Raw genomic sequence first — 12533 nt, 5'->3', positions numbered from 1 at the left:
AAGTTGGAGGTTGCTCTGAGCTACAGCACTCTACCCAGGTGACAGCTGGAGTCTCTGTCTCAAAAAAATAAATAAAACAATGTATATGATTTTAGATGTCTTGAGAGAATTTAGAGTTTGAGTTTTACAAGGAAGAGTTTTTTTTTGTTGTTTTTTTTTTTGGTAGAGACAGAGTCTCACTTTATGGCCCTCGGTAGAGTGCCATGGCATCACACAGCTCACAGAACCTCCAACTCCTGGGCTTAAGCAATTCTCTTGCCTCAGCCTCCCGAGTAGCTGGGACTACAGGCACCTGCCACAACGCCCGGCTATTTTTTGGTTGCAGTTTGGCCAGGGCCGGGTTTGAACCCGCCACCCTCGGTATATGGGGCTGGCGCCTTACCGACTGAGCCACAGGCGCCGCCCTACAAGGAAGAGTTTTAAGTGTTAAAACAACCCAACATGTTTATACTGCTTATAATTTTATTAAGGCAGAACTCTAAAATTATAGTACTTGACATTAAATAATTTATAAAGTATTAAGAACATTTAATTCTAATTTTTTTTGCAGTAGGCCATGAAATAGGTTGTTGCCTGTATTTTCTTTAGCTCTTATAAATCCGTCACTTTTTAAATAGATGAGTTATTAAATAGAGACTTAATAGGCAGGAAGTTGTGAACTGAAATGACTTAAAAATGGATAGGCTCTTTTCCAGAAATAAAATCTGAAAATTTAGTGAAGACTATTCTACTTATTCTTACTAAATCAGTTTTGTTTAAATTCAGTTTATTATGGAATTCTCAAGTATATGGCTGGAGACTTCTCAAAAGTGGTGCTTTGATAGCTCTTAGCATTAATATCTGCCATTAATGAATGACTACTATGTACCAGTCATTCTGCTATGTTCTTTACATTTGCTACTTTGTGTAATCCTTGTATTAACCCTGAAAAAGTACGTATTCACATTTTCCAGAAGATACTAAAATTTGCAGAAATGATTTATCTCAGACTTAATTATTAAGTGATAGAATCAGATTAATTTGTCAAATTTTTCTTTTTGCATCACTACTTCAGATTTTGATGTCTTTCCCCTTTACCTTCCTGTGTTACAATAGAGCACAGCTAACAGAATAAAAACATAAGAATTCTAAGACTTCAGTCATCTACTGTTGACCTTGAGCAAATCCCTTAGATTCAGTGAAAATCAATATTCTCATGAAAATCAGAGGTCCAGGGAGGAGGAAATAACACCTCCTCTACATACATCATTAATTTTTTGTTAAGTTGGAATGATTATATTAATTATACGAGTTACCAATTCGCTGCCACCCTTTGAACCAAACATACATACATGTACAGGCTTGGGAAGTGGGTCAAAATAATTTCCCCATAATTTCTCAAATAGTAAAAGGGTAGAACCCAGATTCAAAGTCAGTTCTCTCTGATTCAAAAATCTATGTTAGTGGTAATACTATACAACCTCCATTCATGGAGTGCTTAAGAAAATAAATGAAAAGTATACATTCAGTACAATGTTTTTATTTTATTTTATTTTTAATTATTTTTATTTATTTATTTATTTTGAGACAAGAGTCTCACTTTGTCACACTCAGTAGAGTGCCATAGCGTCATAGCTCACAGCAACCTCAAGCTCTTGGGCTCAAGCGATTCTTTTGCCTCAACCTCCCAATTAACTGGGACTACAGGCACCCACCACAACACCTGGCTATTTTTAGAGGCAGGGTCTCCCTCTTGTTCAAGCTGGTCTTGAACCTGTGAGCTCAGGCAATCCACTCACCTTGGCTTCCTAGAGTGCTAGGATTACAGGCGTGAGCCAACATACCTGGCCTCATTTATTTTTATTTATTTATTTTTTGTTGTTGTTGAGACAGGGTCTTACTCTGTCATCCAGGCTGAAGTGCAGTGGTACAATCATAGCTCACTGTACCCTCAAACTGCTAGTCTTAAACAAGCCTCCTGCTAGGACTACAGATGCATACCACCATGTGTGGCTAATTTTTTTAATTTTTTTGTAGAGACAGGGTCTCACTATGTTGCTCAGACCGGTCTTGAACACCAGGGCTCAAGTGATCATTCCACCTTGGCCTCCCAAAATGCTAGGATTATAGGCATGAGTTATTACACCTACACCATTATGATATAGTTAAATGAAAAATAATATGGTATTACTTTTGTAATTTAAAAGGTATATTTTAAAGGTGAAACTGTTTAATGCTAGAAAGTACAGAGTTTTTCTTCATTAATTCAACAACTGAGGGAAAGAGAGTTAATATTTTGTGAAATACCTATTCCAAGTTGTGCATTCTTCAATACATTTGACCATGGGATATTTTATTTAATTCTCCCAAAACCCTCTTGGGAGAAGTAATATTAGCCCCATTTTATAGAAAGCTTCAGGTAAGTAACTTTCCCACTGTTGCAGGCTATAAATGACTGACCTAACATCCAAACCCAAGTTTCTAATTCTTCTGCTCCTTTTTTCCATCCCACATTGCCTCCATTTACTGAGGGCAGAAAATGTACAGCCCACCAAGCTAGGTGCCAGAGAAATTACACCTTGATCAGCTGTGAGGATATGGCCCCATAGTCTTTAAAATGTATATTTTCTGAGTGTGTTTTGAGAACTAGCAGTTTTTCACAGAATAGGAAAATTTATAGATTTTAATTATCAAGGCAGTATTTCATTTCATAGAGTTAACTGATAATTCATTTATTTCATATTAAACTTAAATGCTTAATTAAATGTAATTAAATTTTAAACATGTAATTAAATTAATTTTCAAAATGGGTACTTTACCATGTGAGATTTATTTTAATTTATGAAAAGCATGTGCTCATTTCACTAAAATGAACTTAATGGTTCATTTATAAAACAGGAAGGCTAAGCCTTACATTGCTTATATGTTTCCTATAATTAAAACTAGAGGATATAGCTGTGTTCCGCTATCGTACATGAGTATATAATACATATAATTTCATAGTTTCTAGAGGTACTCTTAAAACATGTGAAGATGTTTTTTACATTAACAAAAACTGAAGACCATTTGAAATTTGCAGTGACTACCAAAATTAAAATTATTGGTAGATTTGCCTATGGAAAATGTTCATACAGCAGTCAAAGTTTTCAAATTAAAGCCTGGATATAAAAACCTGACATGTATCACAATAATATTATCAAGATGGTTTTGTTTGGATATTTTACTCTCATAAATTAGATAATCTGAGTTACAAAATATAATAAAGGAACCGATTTTGAGAATAATTCTGTACTTGAAGGGTTTTTAAATTTGACATTGTTTCAAATTATACTTTGTTAACAGGTATGTCCAAGCACAGTTTGGTTTCTTCACTAGAAAGAAATTGCCATTCTTCAAGGTGGGGACAGTGTCTCACCTTTCTTATTGATTAACAAATCTACTAACATACTGCTTAACCTACTGGTACTAAATGAATGCATCATTCATAGGTTGAAGCCCTAATCCCCAGTGTGATAATTTGGAAATGGGGCTTTGGGGAGGTAATTACATTAAATGAGGTTGTGAATGGGGGGGCTCTGGTTGGGTGAGATTGGTGTCCTTGTAAAAGAGGAAGAGAGCTTTTACTCGTCATTGCACATGTGCTAAGGAAAGTCCATGACAGCACACAGGAAGAAGGCTGCTGTCTGCAACCGAAGGGGAGACACCAGCCCTCCTGGCCCTTTGTTCTTAGACTTCAGTTTCCAGAACTAGAAGAAAATAAATTCCTATTGTTTAAGCCACGGAGTCTATATCATTTTGGTATGGCAGCCTGTCTTAGTCCTTTTTTGCTGTTATAACTAAAAACCTAAGACTGGGTAATTTATAGAGAATAAAAATTTATTTTTCCACCATTTGGGAGTCTGGAAAGTCCAAGATTAAGACAGTAGCAGCTTTGATTGTCTGTTGAGTCCTGTTCTCTGCTTCCAAGAAGGCACCTTGTTACTGCATCCACCAAAGGGAGGAATGCTTATAGGAAAAAGATGGAAGAGCAATCCAGGCAAATGCTGTGCCAGTCCTCTTTATAAGGATCTTAATTACCCTTGATGGTGGAAGAGCCTTTATGGGCTAATCATCTCTTAAAGGGCTCATCTCTTGATCCTATCACATTAGCAACACCTGAATTTTGTAGGGACTACATTCAAACTATAGTATAGTACAGGGGTGGGGAATCTGTGGCTTCAAGGCCACATGTGGCCCCTCAACTAAATCCAAACTTCACAGAACAAATCTCTTTATTGAAAGGATCTGTTTTGTAAAATTTGGATTCAGTCAAAAGGCTGACCTCCAGGATCCAGAAGACTATAGACCAAGCCAGCTAACACACTTACTATATTGTAAATGTTACTTTATTATAAGTATTATAGGTGTGTTAGGTCTTGAAGATTGAGTTTGGCATGCTATCCTCAGTAGTAAATTGAATGAGTTTATTTTGATATGTTTCTTCAGATTTCAGGATTTTATTTGAAGATATTTATCCTAACAATAACTGGTAGTTTCTTATATTAGCTAAGAGATTTGTGCTAAAATGGATGAATTGAATTATGAGAGAACCAGTTATCTTTCTATGAGAATTTATAGGAGAAAAATCAATGGAAAGAGGGTGGAATTCATACTTAAGATTTTGGAGTCATTCCAATTTTCTTATCCTGCCAAGGTTCTTTACCATCTTAAATGGAAAGTCAATACAAGCCTTCTCTAATATTTTTCTAGATAAATCATTGTTGTGCTCCCCATACCAGATCTACTTACCTTTATTCATATTTCTGTCAAAGCATTTATCACATTGCACTGTAATTCTTTATTTTGTCTACATGCTGTCGTCCCCCTCAATCATTGGGAATCCTTGAGGAAAAGAGTTTTACTTTGTTCATCTATTTATTTCATGAATGGAGGATACATTTATTCGGTTGATAGTTGATGAATTAGCAGATCAATACCCAAAATAGAGTAATAACTACAGCCTTATTCTTAGCACCAAGATTTAGTGATATAAAACCAATAACTGAAATATAGTCATGTAAGAAATATGTTTTATTTCAAAAATACAGATCTCTTAGATTGAGAAACAGAGAATCACAGTATATTTAGAAGTTGTAAATAAAAAGTTTGCACTGATGAGAAAGGAACTATAAAACAGCTTCTAGATAAAACTAAACGTTCATAACAGAAAAAGACAAGTTTGAAGCCATATAGTTATAAAAATGTACTGTAAACTACTTTATTAAAAGGATAGAAGGAATGATACATTGATGCAAATATCAGAACTGAAGAAAAGACATAATGTAAATGTAAAAAGAGATTTTGCTGTCTGCTCGGCTGCTGGTGATATAATTAAAGTAAAAGGATAGTATTTGAAAATTTAGCGAGAGAGAGAGCAAGCTATTTTCCTAGGCCTTGTTTTGACCCATGAAGAGAGAAAATTGCCTGTTTGCTTGCATGTTTGCCTTTCTTTTTTCCTCCTCCTGTTGTTTAAGAGCCTATCAGATACACAAACTAAGTGGATTCTCCTACTCCTCAGTTCATACATGGCATGCTATTCCCATTGATAAGCATGAGTTTTATTATTTCCCACTCTATTCCCCTCTCCATAATCCCAGTCATCTTCCCATAGAGAGTATTTATATGGAGAATATTTATATTCTCTTTGCTTATTATGTACGTTCTTCCAAATGTTTATCCTTCTGTTAATAAACTTTGATCCTTGAAACTTCTCTCTCTCACCCTCTGTCTACATATCCTGTCAGCTGTATCTTCAACATATATCCAGATGTTACTTTTTTGCAACAATTACCTCTACCATGCTAACCTACATCACTTACATTTTTTGCCAAAACTTTGAGGATAGTCTCCTAATTGGTTTTGCTCCTTATTACTTGGTGACTCCTCTCTTCTCTAAAACAGCACTTGTGAACGTTTCAGAATAACACTGTCCAATAGAACTTTCTACATGATGGAGATTTTCTATATCTATGCTATATGATGTAAAGCCACCAGCCACATGCAATTGATGAGTATTTGAAATTTGACTGTGAAGACTTAGACACTGAAATTTTTATTTTATTTTACTTAATTTAGATTTAAGTAGCTTTATATATCTAGTGACTACCTAGTTAGGCAGTTCATTTTCACAACATAAGTCAGCTCTTACCACTACTCTGGATTAAACTTTCCAGTGATTTCCCATCTCTTTCAGAATAGTAAGTCCACATCCAGAGAGATCTTTTAAGATCGTAAAGCCTTACATGGCCTTACCTGTCAGCAACTTAGTCTCAAGTAGAAAAGGAAAAAAAGGTTTTTTGTCCTATGTTTGCAACTTTTCTATAAGCTTGAGATTGTTTCAAAATTTAAAAAATTACAAACATGCATATGTATTTCTTTTAGTAAATTATGATAATTTTTAAATGGGTAAGAAAAAGTTGGATAAACTACTTCCAAACAAGCAGAAGATATCAATAGATATTCTCAAAAGAAGATACAGAAATGCCAATAAACCTCACTACTTCAAAAGAAGTGTAAGGCAAAAACGAAAGTGATAGCTCACAATGGCTGAATGAATTTTACCCACTATCATTATCATTATTTTTGTTTATATGTTTGAAATTCATTTTAAGAAGCATATATTTTTATTAACAGGCAAATCAATAAATTTATTTTTACTTTGGGGAAAAATATAACTAAAACAAATATTTTCATGTGGGTACAATCAGCTTATTTTTCTTTTCATTTAAGAAAAGTTCTTTGGAAATCAATTATTCTTACATACAGATCCCTAAATGAGCAGTGGCTATATTCCCTCTCCCTCCCACACAATTTAGCACACTTCTAAAAGTGAATTAAAGTACTTAATAATAGATTATCCTTCTTGCTTCTCACTTCCATCTAGTCATCCCACCCAGTCTCCATCCATCTTGCTTCTGGAGTATTCTGATATTGACTTCATAGGGATTGATAATAACTAACAATTACAGAGAACTGATTTTCTTTCAGATACTGTTCTTAGCATATTAAATTTGTTAACTCATTTAATTCTTACAAAAATTCTTTGAAACTGGTAACACTTCAGTTTTAAAAAGAAGGAAATAGGCACAACAAGCTTAATTAGTTAATGTCACACAGGAACTGTCAAGGCGCCCTGAATAGCTAAATTATTCTTGAAAAAGAACAAAGGTGGAAGTCTTATACTTTCTACTTTCAAAACATATTACATAGCTGTAGTAACTAAGACAGTGTAGTATAAATTAAAAACAGTGTGATGTAAAGACAGACAAACCAATAAACTAGAGAGCCCAGAATTTTCTTTGTCTGTGTTATGCTACTAGAACAGAATTTCAGAGACTAGATAAGGCATAAATAATAGAAATTTATTTTTCAGGGCTCTGGATACTAGGAAGTCCGAAATCAAGACAGCAGCAGGCTCAGTGTCTGGTAAAGAACCACTCTTCAACTTCAAGGTTACGGTACCTTAAACACTGAGTCCTCTGAGGGGAGAAACCTTCTTCCTCGTGAGCCAGAGGAGTGGAATAGCTGAGAGAGTGAGAAGAAGCCACACTAGCCCTTTTGTACTGGCACCAATTCTATTCATCAGGGGAACTTTCATAGCTTAATCACCTCTCAGAGGCCCCGTCTCTTGATACTGTTATTATACAACGGCATTTAAATTTCCATGTGAGTTTTGAAGGGGACAAACATTCAGACCACAAGACATAGAAGACCACATATGACAGGATTTCATTTTTATGAACTGTTCATAATAGGCAAATATACAGACACAGAAAGATTTGTGATTCCTTAGGGCTAGAGGGAAACTAGGAGAATTGAGGGGGTGAAGTGGTACTGACAGATACGAGATTATTTTTCTAATATATATTTCTATCATTATACTAAAACCAATGAATTATATACTTTCAGTGGGTGAATTTTATGGTCTCTGAATTATATCTCAATAAAATTGTTACTCAAAAGAGGACCCATTGAATTTAGCCATTGGAAGTCACTGATCACCATAATAAAATAATTTTTTTTTTTTTTTTTGAGACAGAGTCTCACTTTGTCACCCTTGGTAGAGTGCCATGGCATCACAGCTCACAGCAACCTCAACCTTGGGCTCAAGCAGTTCTCTTGCCTCAGCCTCCCAAGTAGCTGGGACTGCAGGCACCTGCCACAACACCCAGCTGATTTTTAGAGATAGAGTCTCACTCTTGCTCAGGCTGGTTTCCATTGTGTGAGCTCAGGCAATCTGCCCACCTTGGCCTCCCAAGTGTTAAGATTACAGGCGTGAGCCACTGCTCTTGGCCTTAAAAGCAATCTTAATGGGATGGCTTTCACCTAGCTGGAATGGACTTGAGTGAAAATGTAAGGGGAGGATTGGGGACACCACATATTAGAAAACTCAAGTTTTGGTGTAGAGATATAAAGTAGTGCCTGGCAGAGGAGGTAGGACAGGTAGTGTTGTTCTGGGGTTTTTTTTGTGTGTTTGTTTTTTGTTTTTAAGGAAGAGAGTTAACCATGTGTTATATAGGAAACATCCAGTAAATAAAGGAAAGTTAATGGAGGAGAGAGAGGAGAAAATGCTGGAGTTATACTCTGGTGTGAAGTATGTGCACAAGTAGAGGCACGGCCTTCACTATGGGAGTTTAGATAGACCACATGTAGCATGTAAGAAGGTAGAGTACGTATGTGGGCGCAGCTGTTGATAGATGTCTTGGTCTCTTCTGGCTTCTGGATAGCATATAAGCAACAGAAGTTTATTTCTTAAAGTTTTGGAGGCTGCTAAATCCAAGATCAGGATTCTGGTGAGGGCCCAACACATTCAAAAACAGGTCTTTTCACTGTAACCTCACATGGTAGAAGGGGCAAACAGGCTTCCCTGGACCTCTCAAATAAAGTGCCAATCCCATTTATGAGTCCTGCACTTTCATGACCTGAAGTTCCTACTTCTTAATACTATTGCATAAGAGAACGCAACATATGAATTTGAGGACGGGAGGACAGAAATATTAAAATACTTTAAGATTCTACAATGTAGTCTTCAAAACTATAACAGTATAAGGAATTTAAAAACAATTACTAGACTTTAATTTTACCTTTAAAATATCAAGCACCTAAAATTTTCTTTATTTAAAAAGAGGTAAATTTTTCTATGTGTGTATTTTTCTGTGTGTAGTATTCATGCTTCTGCTTATATTACCACCTTGTTTGATAGGAATTTATTTCTTTATATTAATATGCAAGCATGGATAAAGGGAGATGACACAAATATAAATCTGTTTTCTGACAACCAAGTTTAGTACTTTTTAAAAAGCTGATAGAAAAAAAATGAGACTTGGGCTTATCAGTATCCCACTCCAACAGGTCTTAAAGACAATTTACATTAGAAAATTTTAATTTCTATCCACAAATGATATTGGTTTTTCTGTGAAAAGTAGTTTTGTTGTTCAGTCTCATTAAGAAAGAAAAGAAAATCAGCAGGAAAATAAGATGCAGTATATCTTGAAAAGAAATAAGAAGATAATAAATAAATTTTATTCAATTCGGATGTTGAGATAAATTTTTCCTTTGAAAAATTTTCCAAGGAATACTTACAATAATCTTTTTTTCAATGTCAACAGATTATTTATGCATGCATTTTATTATTATTTTTATTATTAAATCACAGCTGTGTACATCAATACTATCATGGGGCACCATACACTGGTTTTATACAAAGACCGTTTGACATATTTTCATCATACTGGTTAACATAGCCTTCCTGGCATTTTCTTAGTTATTGTGTTAAGACATTTATATTCTACATTTACTAAGTTTCACATGTACCCTTGTAAGATGCACTGCAGGTGTAATCCCATCAATCACCCTCCCTCTGCCCATCCTCCCCCCTCCCTCCCCTCCTTCTCCCCCTTCCCTCTATTCTTAGGTTATAACTGAGTTATAGCTTTCATATGAAAGCCATAAATTAGTTTCATAGTAGGGCTGAGTACATTGGATACTTTTTCTTCCATTCTTGAGATACTTTACTAAGAAGAATATGTTCCAGCTCCATCCATGTAAACATGAAAGAGGTAAAGTCTCCATCTTTCTTTAAGGCTGCATAATATTCCATGGTGTACATATAATAATCTTTTAATATGATGAAAGAACAAATGTAGCAACAACAAAACAATAAAATTTGGATAACAGGAGACAAGATTTCATTTGTGAAAAGATAAATTACAAAATAAAATTATGTATATATGAAATTAAAATACACAAGATTACCTTATTTTAGTTATGCTGCGGATCAAGAGAAAGTGTCTGGTACATAGCAAATAATCAATATATCTGATGAATACAATGGCTTTATGACGCAAAACTCATTAGAGGCTAAGTGATTTGCTCATTGTCATACAATAATTAAGTGACAAAAGTAGCACTTAAAAGCCAAATTTTCTAAATATCTAATTATCTGCTTTTTTGCCTATAGTAATATAAAGCTGCAGAGTGAGATCTAAATTAAATGAAAATTCTGTGAGTTCACTAATATGACTCAGAGGAGGTCTGAACAGGGCTCCATTCAATATAGTCCCATGAAGCATTCAGGTCTATCCTTTTAGGAAGAAATTTCTCTCTTAATTGCATCTCAGAGGGCTTCACCAATATGCCTCACTTAAATTAACTTGGTGGGTGATGTATAATGAAAAGTCAGTATTGAAAAGTGTAGCTTTACAAATACATTTCAGATAAATCACACAGTGGAACATATGCTGAAGACCTGGGATCTAATTCTACCTGTGCCAATAACTGTAACCAAAAGTGTGATATGAGGCAAATTGTTTAAATTTTCTCCACTGGTCCTCAAAATTTTCTCATCTATAAAGTCAAGAGTTGCACGAGATAATCTCTGTTGTCTGTTCAGACTTTAGAATTAATATGATTCCGGAATGATTTTTCTCATTAAAATTCATTGCTGGGTTTTAAAAATAAGATCTTTTGTTACATTTAAATATTGAATTAGTTACTTAATAGAAACACTTAGAAAAACTGTTATCACTACCAATTAGTATTAATTTAAAGTGATGATGAAACATTTTTGACATTACTATGCAGATCAGTGAAAAAATATTTGTATTACCAAAATTGTATTTACACATATATTTCAGGTATTCATCTGTGACGAATAGTAAGATGCACTTGTAAGGCAGTAGGCACAATATCAAGTGTCTTAACTAATTGTATAAAATAGTTTGCTAAATTAAAGTTATAGTATTAGCATATAATTTACATGTGACTCTAGAGACTGTGAAGTCTATTCACAAGTAATTTTCAAGTTAAAAATTTCATTACTATTACCCTGAAGGCTGTCATTTACTGATTTTTCTTCTCCGATGCTTTTCACCTAACAACATTGAGTTTGTTTCTCTTCATTATGGATGTTCAACTAAGAACGTACAGAGTCTAAGAATGTATTAAGAGCACCAAGGAGAGCAGTGACCAGCAGAGACCAACATGAGGATGCAAGGATTGCATGCATGGGCTAAGCAGTCTACTGTCTGACAAGGATACTGTTAAGAGAGGTTATGATCCTTCATGAAAAATAATATACCTCAACATCACTTTGACTTCAATTCTTGATGTAAACAAGTTGGGCGGCGCCTGTGGCTTAGTCGGTAGGGCTCCGGCCCCATATACCGAGGGTGGCAGGTTCAAACCCGTCCCCGGCCAAAACTGCAACCAAAAAATAGCCGGGCGTTGTGGCGGGCGCCTCTAGTCCCAGCTGCTCGGGAGGCTGAGGCAGGAGAATCGCTTAAGCCCAGGAGTTGGAGGTTGCTGCGAGCTGTGTGAGGCCACGGCACTCTACTGAGGGCCATAAAGTGAGACTCTGTCTCTACAAACAAAAAAACAAGTCATTAGGAGAGATAATCTAATGACTTGTTTACATCAAGAATTGATTATTATCTCCTACTACATTTCATTGTTGCTGTAATCTGTCCGACCCTAGATCATTATTCAACCTTTTTACACCCTGTTCTGTCAGTTTTTGACCTCTTCTCCAACAGTGATCTTGTCTCCATGCTGCCTAAGCTAATCACTCCCATGATCATTTGTTAGATCTCGTCATTATCAGTAACTCCTTATCCTTGTATGACTTCAATATTATACATTCCTACAACCACCAACTCTCTACCTTACTACCTAGTACCTGCAATCATTTGATCCTGCCGAGATCTCTGTATATTTTTTTCTTTTTTTTTTTTTTTTTTTTCTTTGCAGTTTATGGCCGGGGCTGGGTTTGAACCTGCCACCTCTGGCACATGGGGCTGGTGCCCTACTCCTTGGTGCCACAGGTGCTACCCTCTGTATCATTTTTTTACCACTTTTTCCACTCCTTTTAATATACTCAACTAATTAACTATATTGACTTAACTGTATGGATCCCCGTCCATCCTCATCCTCACTTTCTTTCCCTTCTATTGCTTTGTTATACTTAGCAAAACTACCATTCTGGTTAAATCCAACTAAGTTACCTCTACACCTACCTC

At 35.4% G+C, this 12533-nt stretch overlaps 1 protein-coding gene across 3 annotated transcripts in view; it reads left to right on the top strand.

Annotated features, from left to right (window-relative positions):
- ELP4 (elongator acetyltransferase complex subunit 4) overlaps positions 1 to 12533 on the top strand; it is a 229989-nt gene that overhangs the window by 57895 nt on the left and 159561 nt on the right. The gene's annotated exons all lie outside the window — the stretch shown is intronic.

The sequence above is a fragment of the Nycticebus coucang genome, chromosome 14 (assembly GCF_027406575.1).
Source record: "Nycticebus coucang isolate mNycCou1 chromosome 14, mNycCou1.pri, whole genome shotgun sequence".
Classification (NCBI taxonomy): domain Eukaryota; kingdom Metazoa; phylum Chordata; class Mammalia; order Primates; family Lorisidae; genus Nycticebus; species Nycticebus coucang.
This window is presented reverse-complemented; position numbering and strand designations above follow the sequence as displayed.